Source organism: Patella vulgata, chromosome 5 (assembly GCF_932274485.2).
Source record: "Patella vulgata chromosome 5, xgPatVulg1.2, whole genome shotgun sequence".
NCBI lineage: Eukaryota > Metazoa > Mollusca > Gastropoda > Patellidae > Patella > Patella vulgata.
Window position 1 is genome coordinate 49,500,954 of NC_065883.2, and position 15,334 is coordinate 49,516,287.

The 15,334-nt window shown below is 33.0% G+C and overlaps 1 protein-coding gene across 1 annotated transcript in view; it reads right to left on the bottom strand.

Moving 5' to 3' along the window:
• Window positions 1-12,559, bottom strand: part of LOC126821149 (zinc finger protein GLI4) — a 188,192-nt gene extending 175,633 nt beyond the window's left edge. The window contains exons 1-2 of the mRNA XM_056101269.1: window positions 12,469-12,559; window positions 5,720-5,828 (exon numbers count right to left, since the gene is read on the bottom strand). The gene's annotated coding sequence lies outside the window, so the exon portion shown is untranslated. The remainder of the gene's footprint in view (window positions 1-5,719; window positions 5,829-12,468) is intronic.
• Window positions 12,560-15,334: the final 2,775 nt, after the last annotated feature.

Below are 15,334 nucleotides of genomic sequence, written 5' to 3' on the forward strand. Positions count from 1 at the left end.
TTACACCTTTTTTCACCTTTTAATCGAAATAGCCCGAAAACGGAATCGAAATTAAAAAAACTGGTCCCAACATTTTGTACGCCTTTAAAGGGCGCACAATTTCAGTTATACCAGATTTGAAAAAAATAATATTTGCTTTCGAAAAATGGTACCTAACTGTCAAAATTGTAGTTTTTTGTCAATTTACGCCACTTCCGGTGCCGACAGATAACACTATTGGTAACAAAAAAAAAGACAATTGAGACAACGGAGCATATGAACTTTGTTTTATACAAATTGAACAATAAATAATTAATCTAGGACTGAAAAACTGAATTAGCAAATGGGGGCCAAGGAAAATTACCGAGACAAATTTTTTTCACATTTTTGCCCAAGTCAGAGGACTCGTTATATTTGTGTAAAACACGACTAAAAAATATTCATAAATAAAAAAGTTTTTTGTAAAAATTTAAATTTTCTAAATTTAGCGCCTAATATCTGCGAAGATTTGCCGAAAATCAAAAATCAAAAGTAGCGTAGCTATGTGCCCCGTCTCCGGCTATGCCAAAATGCATCGAAAGTTAAAATCCAATGATTATTGTTAAAATTACTGCAATATTTCTAAAAACGATAGCTTCGGTGATTTCGGACATTTCGCATTGTCGCAGAACGTTCAAAATAGCTTTATCCTCTAAGTCACACCCACTTTTCCGATAAAACCGAAGAAATCGTAACGATCCGACAATCAGTTGCTGAGATCTACTCAAAACAAAAGAAGAATAATAATAATAAGAACTAGAACTGCGAAGCAGTAATGACGGGTTTCACCGGTGCCACGTTACCCTAGAACTTATGTCACTTCCTGTACCAATGAAACCGTTAAACAGGTTTCCACATAAGCATTGCACACATGAAATAAAATGGACGCAGAAACAACCAAATCCAGCAATCAATTCATTTGCTACATGTCAGTGATCCTGTCAAAATTACATTACTTCCGGTGATAATGAAAATGTTAAATTGGTTTATGAAATCAGAAATAGCATCATCACATGGTGAAAATTTTATGTAAATCCTATAATAATTGCCACCTTTATAGACCAAAAACCTTGAAAAATGACTTGTAGAAAATCGCCTATTTCTCTGCAACCGTACAAGTTAGAAACCATTTTGAGGTATCTGTATGATCGAATGAGTTCATTCTATTTGTTGATTGGAATCAAATATCATAATTTTAAAAACATTACAAATCTGATTCATTTGAATAAAATATCTGTTTTGAAGGCTAAAAATACAGTTTTTGCCAAAATGACGTTACTTCCGGTGATAATGAAAATCTTAAATTACTTGTATGAAATCGTAAATGGCATTATGTATCACACAGTGAAAATTTCATGAAAATCGAATAATAATTGACACTTTTATTGACAAAAAACCTTAAAAAGTGACCTGTTGAAAATTGCCTATTTCTCCGCAACTGAACAAGTTAGAAACCATTTTGTGATATCTATATGATCGTAAGGGTTCATTGTATTAGTTGATTTGAATCAAATATCAAAATTTTAAACAAATAACAAATATGACTCATTTGAATAAATTACTGGTTTCGAAGGCTATAAATACAATTTTTGCCCAAATTACGTCATTTCCGGTGATATTGAAAATGTTAAATTGGTTTGACCTAGTTAAAATTGACATTACACATCAAATGGTGTCACTTTTATGAAAATCGAATAATAATTGACTCTTTTACAGGCAAACTAGCGTAAAAAGTGACTCATGCAAAATTGCCCATTTCTCGGCAACTGCGCATATTACAAATTAATTTTCACATACATTCTCTCCGTACAGATTATTGCTACGATTTATGAAAGTTACGAAGTAATATTTTAAAATATGAAAACGCTGGATGGGTTGTAAATAGCTTAATTTTACACCTTTTTTCACCTTTTAATCGAAATAGCCCGAAAACGGAATCGAAATTAAAAAAACTGGTCCCAACATTTTGTGCGCCTTTAAAGGGCGCACAATTTCAGTTATACCAGATTTGAAAAAAATAATATTTGCTTTCGAAAAATGGTACCTAACTGTCAAAATTGTAGTTTTTTGTCAATTTACGCCACTTCCGGTGCCGACAGATAACACTATTGGTAACAAACAAAATGACAATTGAGACAACGGAGCATATGAACTTTGTTTTATACAAATCGAACAATAAATAATTAATCTAGGACTGAAAAACTGAATTAGCCAATGGGGGCCAAGGAAAATTACCGAAACAAAAAATTTTCACATTTTTGCCCAAGTCAGATGACTCGTTATATTTGTGTAAAACACGATTAAAGAATATTCATAAATAAAAAAGTTTTTTGTAAAAATTTAAATTTTCTAAATTTAGCGCCTAATATCTGCGAAGATTTGCCGAAAATCAAAAATCAAAAGTAGCGTAGCTATGTGCCCCGTCTCCGGCTATGCCAAAATGCATCGAAAGTTAAAATCCAATGATTATTGTTAAAATTACTGCAATATTTCTAAAAACGATAGCTTCGGTGATTTCGGACATTTCGCATTGTCGCAGAACGTTCAAAATAGCTTTATCCTCTAAGTCACACCCACTTTTCCGATAAAACCGAAGAAATCGTAACGATCCGACAATCAGTTGCTGAGATCTACTCAAAACAAAAGAAGAATAATAATAATAAGAATAATAATTTTAACAAAAACAATAGTGTTTCACACAAGCTACGCAGTGTGAAACCCTAATAATAATTTTAACAAAAACAATAGTGTTTCACACAAGCTACGCAGTGTGAAACCCTAATAATAATTTTAACAAAAACAATAGTGTTTCACACAAGCTTCGCAGTGTGAAACCCTAATAATTTTAACAAAAACAATAGTGTTTCACACAAGCTACGCAGTGTGAAACCCTAATAATAATTTTAACAAAAACAATAGTGTTTCACACAAGCTACGCAGTGTGAAACCCTAATTAAAAGCAATATTAAATTCCGAAAATCGGTTTTTGCTAAAACTAAAACTCTTTTTTTTTAATGGGATCAAAAAGAGGGTAAAGCATATAGTCCGGGGTGGTAATGGGCGTATTTTGTCCAAATTTCATGGTTTTCGGATAATCGGTGCCGGTGTCGCGGCGAAATTCCACTTTTTTCCCCTTTATGGAAGCCGTAAATTGCCTTACAAAAAAAATGACGAACAGCAGGTGACCTGGGTGCCAAGACTTCAAGAACAAAAGACTTGAACGAATGCAGGTATCACCTTGAAATTTTCAGGGTACCTAGATACCAACGTGAAAAGTTCCTCGCCGGAATTTGGTACTCATGGTACCTTTCGTTCTAGCGTAGCGCATGCGCGAAGTCAAACCAGCGAAACTCGAAAACAACATTGTCATAGAATCAAAGTTATCTTGTTCCAAAGCATCGACCAAGGAAATTGCTTATCTCTGTTTAGCTTTAGCTTGATATGTTAATCATTGAACTCAGTCAAGACGAACATCTTCATCAAGTTTAAACATTCTACCTCAATTAGAAGTAGAGTTGTTATGTTCCAAAGTCTTGACCAATCAAAATGCTTATTGCTCCTTAGCGTAAGCAGACAATTCACATCATCGAACTTAGTCATTGTATTGATGTAATGAAACTATACAACAAGTTTCATCACTCTCACTTAATTAGAACTAAAATTATCGTGTCCCAAAGCATCAAGCAATCAAATTGCTTATCTCTACTTACCACAAGCCAACAGTGAGGCTGATGTCCCCCGCCGAAATACCCAAATAAATAGATGACACATATTAATTAATCGCACATCTATTTTTTTCCAAAGTATCAAGCAATCAAACTGATTATCAACTATACACTAAGTTTCATCACTCTCTATCAGATAGAATCAAAGTTATTTTGTCCCAAATCAGGAAATTGCTTATCTCTGCTTAGCTTTAGCTCGATATGTTAATCATTGAACTCAGTCAAGACGAACATCTACATCAAGTTTAAACATTCTACCTCAATTAGAAGAAGAGTTGTTATGTTCCAAAGTCTTGACCAATCAAAATGCTTATTGCTCGTTAGCCTAAGCAGAAAATTCTCATCATCGAACTTAGTCAAGGTATTGATGTAATGAAACTATACACCAAGTTTCATCACTCTCACTTAATTAGAACTAAAGTTATCGTGTTCCAAAGCATCAACCAATCAAATTGCTTATCTCTGCTTACCCTAAGCAGAAAATGCTCATCTTCACACTCCATCAAGGCATTGTCCTAATAAACACCTACACCAAGTTTGAACATTTTAGCTCAATTAGAAGGAGAGTTATTGTGTTCCAAAGTCTCGGCCAATCAAATTGCTTATCGCTCTGCTTACCCTGAGCAGAAAATACTCATTATTGAACTTGGTCAAGGTATTGATGTAATGAAACTATACACCAAATTTCATCACTCTCACTTAATTAGAACTAAAGTTATCATGTCCCAAAGCATCAACCAATCAAATTGCTTATCTCTGCTTACCCTAAGCAGAAAATGCTCATCTTCGAACTCCGTCAAAGCATTGACCTAATAAACATCTACACCAAGTTTGAACATTCTAGGTCAATTAGAAGGAGAGTTATTGTGTCCCAAAAAGTGTGACGGACAGACAGATTAATGGACAGACAGACAGACTGACGAACCCATTTTAATAGTCCCCTGCTTTCTTCGAAAGGCGAAAGGCGGGGACAATTAGCATGTATTATATTACACATATTTAATCAGAGTGTATCATAATATGCATATTGAACTTATCATATACACTATTTTAAACATAACTGTGAACTCTATGGAAAGATAAATCTTGCAACTGAGGTATATGCCGAAAATACATTGGTTTCTACATATTTCTTTGGATGAGCTGATGCAATATTGATAAATTAATTACTAAATTAGAGGTAAATTAACAGGCTTAGTAGATCCTACTGGTAAATGATCTTTGGTTATTTTGTCTGCAATATCACCATTTATGGAATTGGAAGATCATTGTACAACCCTCTCAACAAACAGTAATACAATCAATCTCGTTTCTTGATCCTTCAGGCACCTGATGACATTTAGTATGTTGCTGGGTGATTCATAGGGCACAAACTGTGATACATTCACAACAATTCACTAAAGTCATTTTAATCATCTTATAGTTTCTAAACTTGTCGGCAATAATATACAGCCCAGATCTCAACTTCATTCTCTTATTTAGTTATCTGCTGCTGAGGGACTAGCTTATATGGTTCATAGCAAAACGGCCTTAAACCAAAACAGCCCAAAAATGTTGTCAAAATGGCAATAAATAAAAAATCAAAACAATACACTGAATATTTGCTCTATAACAAAATCCAACCACTGACCATTTTGATTGACCATATTCCATTAATGTCATCTGCAAAGGATGTTCAACGTTTCCAAATTTTCAATTCATCGTAATTTTGAAACTGCTGACTGGAATTGACTCATTTTTAGACTGATATGCCTTTCAGAGAACTCAACCTTCACAATATTTTTGTTAAAAAGGGATTAACCTTTTGCAGGTAATATTGACATTCGGGTTCGGGTTATACTTATGGAAAGGATACGTTGACATAATTACTTGCATTATTTAAAAAATAATTGATGCTTTTCCAGTGACCTTTAAGAGTCACACAACCATTATTACTCATATCTCTACATTGTTGATGTTAAGTTATTATAACATACCAGCATTTTCTTTGTTCTGTAAATTTTATACAACAACTAATATCATCTCCATAGATATGTAGTATATATCCAGTACATTATAACAATACCCTTTATCAATTTGTTCAATCTGAAAATACATGGATAAAGGTCAATTATGATTATCAAGACACTCCTCCAAATCAACAGTGGAATTCCGTTAAGCAGAAATCTGAGATAAATTACCGTGAATAAAGCTCATTAATTCTGTGTGGATGGCTTTGAGACCCTCACGCCCCTCCCTTCCCAGATTTACATTTAAACTTAGAGATCAGTATTTTGGCATTTGGTTTTCAAATTTTAATCCACCTGTATAAATAATATGGGATTGCTCCTTTCAAAAATATCATTGGTATCCCCCCTCCATCCCATCATATATTGATACAAAGCAAAGATAGTAAAAGGTCAAATATAAATATATTAAAGGTTCATCTTCTGACTAACATATATATTTACTTTATATTATTAATATATAGCATCAGACCTCCTTATGATGGCTACCCATCTACCGTGAAAATCTTCATAGCAATATGGAACCTGATCAGATTTCAAAAGGAAAACTTCTAGAAGAAAAAAACGTCCAGGTCTCAAAATGAAATTGTGAACCATGTGAATATATTACTAGTATTATATTTCATATCTATCTGTTATATATATTACTAGTGAATATATTACTAGTATTATATTTCATATCTATCTGTTATATACATCAACTGTATTAAACAGGTTCGAAAAGGTTCACAGCAACTTGCTGCTCTTGTCGGAGAAAAAGTTAATTTGCTTATAAACAGGGTGTTTTTAGCAAATCAAATGAAATATATATATCCCCCTGGAACCTTTATTTCAATGACATTACCGTACTTCAAAACACTACCCATTAAAAGATAGAAAGATAGGTTGCCAGACAACGAAACATACGCCCACAGCAGCTAAGTCGCCTGAGCAGTCAACAAGAGTTGTCGCATATTTTTCCTATTGTCGTTAATGAAACATTTATAATACACTAAAATCTGATTAAGAGTAACAACTCATTAAGTAATTATCCGAAAATCATTAGAAATTGTTTGGCTTTTAGTTCTGCCCCATGCTAACCTTTAGTATACGAAGCATTTAATATCATGGATTTAGCTGTTCAAGTTATCAAAATTCATTGAAAATCATTATACTTGTTCGTCTCAAGACCTTAACCTCTGTTTATCAATCTAAAGTCAATCGGATGATAACTTTGGCCTCTAGAGGCTAGAGCATCCACAAGTGATCAAGGGCCATAACTCTGGTAGTAATTATTCGACATCATTGAAAATCACTGGGCTTTTTCGTCTCATGACCTTAAAGACTGTGTATAAATCTAAAGTCAATTGGATATTCACTTTAGCCTCTAGAGCGTCCACAAGATATTTCAAAGTGATCAAGGGCCATAACTGCTGAAATTCAATAGGCCTCTGTTTCACAAATTTAAATGATGGATATAAATTTCATACATATCGGATGATAACTTTCATCAATCGAGCATTAACAAGGTTGAACAAAGTGAAACAAGGGCCATAACTCTAGAAGTAATTATTGTCAATTTCTGAAATTCAATAGGATTCCTGGTTTCACTAATTTAAATAATGCATATAAATTTCACAAAGATCGGATGATAACTTTCGGCGTTAGAGCATGCAAAAAGTTCAATAAAGTGAAACGAGCGATAATTCTAGATGTAATAAATTTCATACAGATCGGCAGATAACTTTAGAGATTAGAGCGATTAGTGCAACAAAGTGAAACAAGGGCCATAACTCTAGAAGTAATAAACGGAAATTGCTGAAATTCAATAGGATTCTTCTCTTTACTAATTTAAATGATGCATGTAAATTTCATACAGATAGGCAGATAACTTTTGATGTTAGAGCATTCACAAGTTCAATAAAGTGAAACAAGGGCATAACTCTAGACATAATAAACGGAAATTGCTGAAATTCAATAGGCTTTTTCACTTCACTAATTTAAATAATGCATATAAATTTCAGAAAGATCGGATGATAACTTTTGATGTTAGAGCATTCACAAGTTCCATAAGGTGAAACAAGGGCCATAACTCTAGACGTAATAAACAGAAATTGCTGAAATTCAATAAGCTTCTTCGTATCAGTAATTAAAATAATGCATATAAATTTAACAAAGATCGGATGATAACTTTTGGGCTACAAAAAGGAAAGACCGAATCTCTAAAACATCTTTAATTTGTTGTTAGTTAATTGAAGGTATGTAATTTTAGGAAGGAACTACATGCCAGGCAACGAAACACACACAGCAGCTAAATCATCTGAGCTGTCTACAAGGCTTGTCAAATTTTTTTTTTTTTGTAGGTAATGGGTTCATTTATAAGACACCGATATAAATTTACTACAGATTGGATAACTTTAGCCATTAGAGTATTCACAAGTTTCTACAAATTGAAACAAGGACCATAACTCTAGAAGTAATTAAATTAACAGCAATTGTTGAAATTAAATAGGATTCCTCGTCCCACTAATGTAAACAACATAAATAAATTTTAAAAAGATCAGATAATAAATGTATCTGTAGAGTGTTCACCAGAAATTGTGGACTACAGTCTGACGGAGGCGATGGCAATATACGACTACATTTCCAAGTGGGCATATAAAAATCATGATTTTATGGTGCAGACATGGGGTATAGAATCTTCTATGACAGACACATAATTGACATTTGAAAACATATGTCAGTGGGGAGTCAAAAGGTCATAATATGAATAAAAAAAAAGTTGTATGTAAAAGTATTTCTAATGATTTTCTCAAATATTTCTGTAAAAAATGTATGTGTAGAGGACTGTAGCTGTATAGAAACGTCACATCTAAATGTTATATGTAAAATTACGTATTTCTAAAGATTTTCTCAAATGTTTCTGTAAAAAATTTACTTGTAGCTGTTTAAAGCTATCCGCACATATCGGGCTAAACATCTAGTGCAGAAATAAGGAGTGAAAGCTAGTAATTTGCAATTTTATACAGCAAAGATGTATCTCTGGAAAAAATTCACCTATACCTGCTTCAGTTTCATAGATTTCACGCAGTAGAGACGCAATAATAACTTCAGTAATACAATCCTTGCGACACCTGGTTTGATTGTAATGCTTTGGTAAGACACAAAGTTGATTTTTTTCAAGGAAATATGACATTTTTGCTCTCAATATTCATATTTTGTGGAACGCCCTATATATGACATTTTGAAATAATAAATAAAAAACTCCTTATTATTGATTTAGAAATACCACATCTAGATGAAAAGATGCTCCGGTTAATTCTCATTCTGAATAAGCAAAATATGCCACATACGACCTTTCGACTCCCCACTGGCCACCCATAACATGCAAAATCTATTTTGATTGATAACTAATCTGGTTTATTTCCTGAAAATGAATTTTTCAATATATTGTACTACCTTTAATAACTTAATATAGTTCTTTGTCCTCTTATCTCAATAATACTGAGTAAACATTTAGTCAAATATTTATGGTTAAATTCTCTTCTTTTTACTTTTTCTTTCAGTAAAGTTTTTGGGTTTTTTGCACTCTATGGTAATATGCAGGAATGTTGGGTACTGGATCGAATCTGTGTGTTAGTGGTCTTGAGGTACCATTCTATTACCCTTACAACTCTTGCAAGTTTTTCTGGGATTTATTTTTTTGAGAAATTAAACAATGGTGGGAGAACAAGGCAGGGCCAATAAACTAATCAACCAGTACATTAATATAACCATGTCAAGAATTATATTTTTGATATGCACAGGAACTTGGTTTTAAAATCTAATTCATGACATTTAAGTCGAAGGAATAAGAGATACAGATGTCCAGTATATTAACCATATGCTATCAACTATAGACTTTATTAATCACAGCTTTTATCTTGGTAAAACCATACAACATGACAGATTTAAAAGTATCATTATGGATCACCAGTTGTCTAATTATTTCTACCAACAAATCCTATTTAACAGCAGTTGTAATCTGTTACAAGAATCATATTATTAATTAACAAAGAGTTTTTAAAAGCATTTATTTGAAATTCTCCAAAATTTAGTTAAATTATTACCAAATCCATAGTTGGTTATGTTTCTTTCAATATGTACCAATATACAGTTGTAATTCAATATTACCATATTCAATAACTACGACCAAACTGAATATATATTATAGGAATACATCTAGATACAGCCAACTACCATCTGGATAACTGTTAATATAACTCCTCTATGTATGTCAACAGTACAATTTTTCTGAACAGCCTAATAATGGGAGAATACATTTACACTCATAAAAGAGTCCTTGGAATTTTATCATCTCCTCTAGCAACTGAATTTATAGCTCAATTCAAAAGCACAGAAACATATGTATCTGATGCTTGAACTATAACAATTTGCAAATATTCATTGTTCATAAATAATCTGAAAGATAGGTTACCAGGCAATGAAACATACGCCCACAGCAGCTAAGTCGTCTGGGGAGACAACAAGGGTTTTTGCATATTTTTTCTTTTGTCAGAAATGAAAACATTTACAACACATTAAAAACTGATTATGAGTAACAACCCATTTGGCTTCTAGTTCTGCCCTTTTCTAACATTTAGCATACAAAACATTTAATATCAATTGCCATAATCATTGGAAATCACTGATTCATAGGCTTCTTTGTCTCATGACCTTAAACACTGCATAAATATAAAGTTAATTGGATATTAACTTTAGCCTCTAAAGCACCCACAAGATTTTTCAAAGTGATCAAGGGCCATAACTCTGGAAGTTATTATCGGAAATCATTGACAATGATTAGGCTTCTTCGTCTCATGACCTTAAACACTGTGTATAAATTTAAAGTCAATCAGATATTAACTTAGCCTCCAGAGCGTCCACAAGATTTTTCAAAGTGATCAAGGACCATAACTCTGGCAGTAATTATTGGAAATAGTTGAAAATCAAGTCTTCTTCACTTCATGACCTGACATACTGTGTATAAATTTAAAGTCAATCGGATATTGACTTTAGGCTTCAGAGAGTCCACAAAATTTTTTAGAATGATCAATGGCCATAACTTTAGCCTCTAGAGCGTCTACAGGTAATTATGAACACCGGACCAATGGACTGACGAAAACTACTTTTAATCAAGAAGAAAACAGATAGAGAGAGGGAGAGAAATGGGGTTTAACGTCCACTCGACACAAACTAGGTCATTTCGGGACTAACATATGGTTTTAATTTTATTTACATAATTCGCTTGCGCGTAGGGGTCTTTAGCAGTTGGAGGAAACTGGAGGACCCGGAGAAAACCCACGAGGTTGGACAGGCGACCCTACTCCTTGCCACGTACAACCGGGGATTCGAAACCACGCCAGTCGACTCAATGACAGACTTAGAAAACAGATAATGGTACCAACTTGAGCATGGCCTACTTCAAGAGCAATCCATTTTAAACACTCCTTTTTTTATCATTTGTTAATAATAAAAGTTTCTCAACAAAAAAAATATCAAAGTATACTGAAAATATGGTAATTAGAAGCACAAATTTCTTGTGTACTAGCTTCTCACTGCATATAGGACATGAAATGTTGCCAATAATCTGTAAATTCAATGAGTTATTAATGATCGGGCTAGGATGTGGGGGAGGATGGTTTGAGTGGCAAAGTCCATCAAAAGTTTAACTTGCTTTGCTCTGTGTACATGTGCCCTTTTTGAGTTGTCTTCCCTTCTATATGATTCATATCTTGCCATGTCTACATTATATAATTAGTTGTCACCATAATTCGTTGTTGGGGAAGATTCTCATCATTTTTACAAACTCAAAAATTTGCACATTTCTGTCATCAAATATTGTAGCTATACATAATAAAAACATAAAATAGATATTTTGATGCTATATATCAACCTTTGAACTTTGTAGACAGATGAACTGAAAAGACCTTGGTTGAAGTCATCCTGTTTTATTTCAAATTGATAGATTTTAAATCATTATTCTAATTTGTTTGAAAAGATTAGACAGAACCTCTGGCATATGTAGGCTGAGAAAAAAGATAGCTGGTGCTTCTAAATTCAAACATTGTAGCACATACCATTTCCACTTCTGTGTTTTTAAAAATAAAATGTAAAAAAAAATAGGCCTTCAAGATGAGAACCATACCTGTATTAAGGTAGTGAAAAAATCCAATCATATTATTAGATGGTTGAAGGGGATGTGTAAATTTAATTGGTACTGTCATAGGTGAATGTCAACAACTTAACCTTCTCTTGACTGTCATAATTATGTTCGGTCACCAGAATGCCATTCATCTACACACAAATGAATTAATTTCTTTTCATTTCCAATAAAACAAAATGTCAAAGAGCCCCTCCAGAAATTTCCTTATTGTCCTCCAATTCACTAAGTCATACATATGTAGTTGTTATATTGAATTAAAAATGTTATCATTATTTAAATATAATTTGTTGTTAAAATCACAGAACTAATCAGAATTTCACACAACATGTGGTTTCACTTCATGAAGATCATCTAATTTCAACAATTTCAGTACTGGTTTTCCAGCTACTTTATTACTGACTGTGCCTACTATACTTATTCTTCAATTGCATGTCAGATAATTTTCACAATAGCTTACATAGCTTACATTTGTTAAAGTTCATATAAAAGAGTACCCTAAATAGAAGTAAAATTAGGTGTTTAATATATTACTTACCAAATCTGTTCTAGTTAAAGTGTATATATATATATACATACATAATATAATGTAACACAGTGTTAAAATAAGAAACTCTGCTAGCAACAGGAAGTACAAGATCCAATATGTCTGCCAAGACTGGAAGCAGACAGTAAGTACCAAGGCAGCAATGTAGGGTGAACTCAACCAGTGTCAGACCAAATTGGTTTCATATTTCACCTAGATTATCAGGGTGAGAGTTTTTCTTGACAGCCAGAAACATTATCCATAGCTTTATGTTTTAGGTTAGTCAGGGTTTGGTTATTTATAGATAAAATTCAGGACAGCTGCATTTATTATACCTTTCTACACATAATGTTTTAAATAAAGCAAACAAAAATGTGGCATCTTCCTAAAGATAAAAGATAATATCCTGTTTATGTTTAAGACTTTTATTCAATCAAATTTTAAATTAAAAGTGAATAAATTGCCATTGATTACTAAGCATTAGTGGTATTTTTAGTCTACATAAAGTTTTCTTAAGAGATGCATTATCACTTTGCAGGTCTCAGCCAGTTGTGACTTGACTATATTCTCATTCTGGCATGTTTAAATATTATTTTAGGCAAAAGTTGAGAAAAATCTGCTGTCAAGCCATCTGGAGATATCTTTAGTGGTTTCTATAATTTCAGTGCTTATATTTTTGGTTATTAGAAAAATCTATGGTTATACTGAATCTGTATCATTCAAAATTTATTACATTTATATTTTTGGTTAGTGTGTTAATGCATCTTTAAGGATAAAGTCTAACAATGGGTATATTATTTATTTCAAGATATGGTCCATACATATCAAGAATAGCATTAACATGTTACAGCAGACATAAGGTCAATTAGTTAGATAAACCTGTCTCAAACAAAAGTTTTCATGGTGCCATTCTGACTAAAAATCAACAAATGTTGGTTCCATAAAAACTGGGTAAGAGACCCCTCCTCTTACAAAAAGCTTACATCATTACTAACAATACCAAGATGTTTTTTCTTTCTCTACCAATAAATGTACAAGATATGTAAAGGTATCTGGAATATTCTTTTTGTCTGCTACCAATTATAGTGCTGTATATGTGGTATTTACTGTGTTATACAATATCTCGTGGAAATAACATATAAGGTCAGGAAACCAACAATACATTAAAAAATAAACAATAGAGACAAGAAACTTGGTGTTTAAATAAAGGGAGTATGCCTATTGTCTCCTCCTTGTTTCAAACTATCATATGAATGGTATATGTTTGAACATCTACAAGAAAATGTTGGCAAAATGACATTTGCTGTTAGTAGAAGGATAATTTTAAAATAAATAGCACAGGTTAAATCTAATATTATGTGACGTCTTTGGCCTGTTACATCATTAGTTAGAAAATATGTGATGTGAAATAGAACATTTCTCAGATTGCAGAATTTAATTCACAAACAGCATTTTTTGAATTTATAATCAATAAGAAAATTATTACAGCCTAAAACTGGAACCCTTCACACAAATAGTACCCCCCCCCACACACACACACACACACACTTCCCAAACACACCCATACACAAAATTTTCACCTCTAATAATCATGTAGCCAAAATTTATTCATAATCATATATTTTATTTATAATGGTAAAAGAAAGTTTTTACATAATGTTGAGTTTAATGTCAATAATCATTTCCTTTTAGACAGTTGTTTTGATTTCATGTAATTTATTTGTAAAACTTGCACCATGTTTGACCCCACTCAAATTAAGGTTGTTCCCATAACAACCAGCCTGAATCAATCAATGATATAAAAAAAAAATATTAATAGCAGGCATCATTTTACAAAATCTTGACTAAGGTTATTATAGCAACATAAAAGTTGTCATAGATTGACCCCCTACCCCATAGATTGTTTTTGAAACAACCAGGGTTGTAGAAAGTAGCAACAAACAAGGCCATATTGTACCTATTACTTTAAGGCTGTTGGAATGTTCTGTATTTCAAGCAGGACCATGGGAACAGTTTGGAAAATTCAGATGGCTGACTATGGAAGCCTATAACTACCATTCATAATTTCTACTTTTCGCCTCTTCAGAACACGAAAGTCGAAAAGTAGAAGTTACGACAAAATGTGAGGCGACAAGACGGTATACAAGCCAAAATCAACTCGAAAATAGGAAATTAAGAAATAACACACCGCGATAATAGCGCCCCCCGTTTTTTCTTAATTTCTACTTTTCGACTTGCATTTTGGCTTGTATACCGTCTTGTCGACATTCGACTTAGTCATATTTTTGTATTTATTGATGTCAGTAAGAAGGCGCCAACACGCTATACAAGCCAAAATGTAACTCGAAAAGTAGAAATTAGGCAATTAACACACTGCGCTATTAGCGACCTATGATCTGTCGTACTGTCGACTTTTCGACTTTTCGACTTTTCGCCTAGGAAGTTGTTGTAGTCTCTGCCTTCCAGGTCACATTTGAATACGCGCATACAGACATTTTTGTTACTGGGAATTGCGCGTATTCAAATGTGACCTGGAAGGCAGAGACTACAACAACTTAACTATTAACACACTGCGCTATTAGCGACCTCTGATCTGTCGTACTGTCGACTTTTCGACTTTTCGCCTAGGAAGTTGTTGTAGTCTCTGCCTTGCAGGTCACATTTGAATACGCGCCATTCCCGTTAACAAAAATGTCTGTGTGATAGAGTCTAGTAATGATGGCGATTATTTTATTATCTCGATCAAGCTTACATTGTAAGTTTTATAATATTATTACTGACGGCTGCATAAAATTTTCCGTAACATAGGGATCGAGATATTAATAAAATAATCGCCATCATTACTAGACTCTATCACACCAACATTTTTGTTAACGGG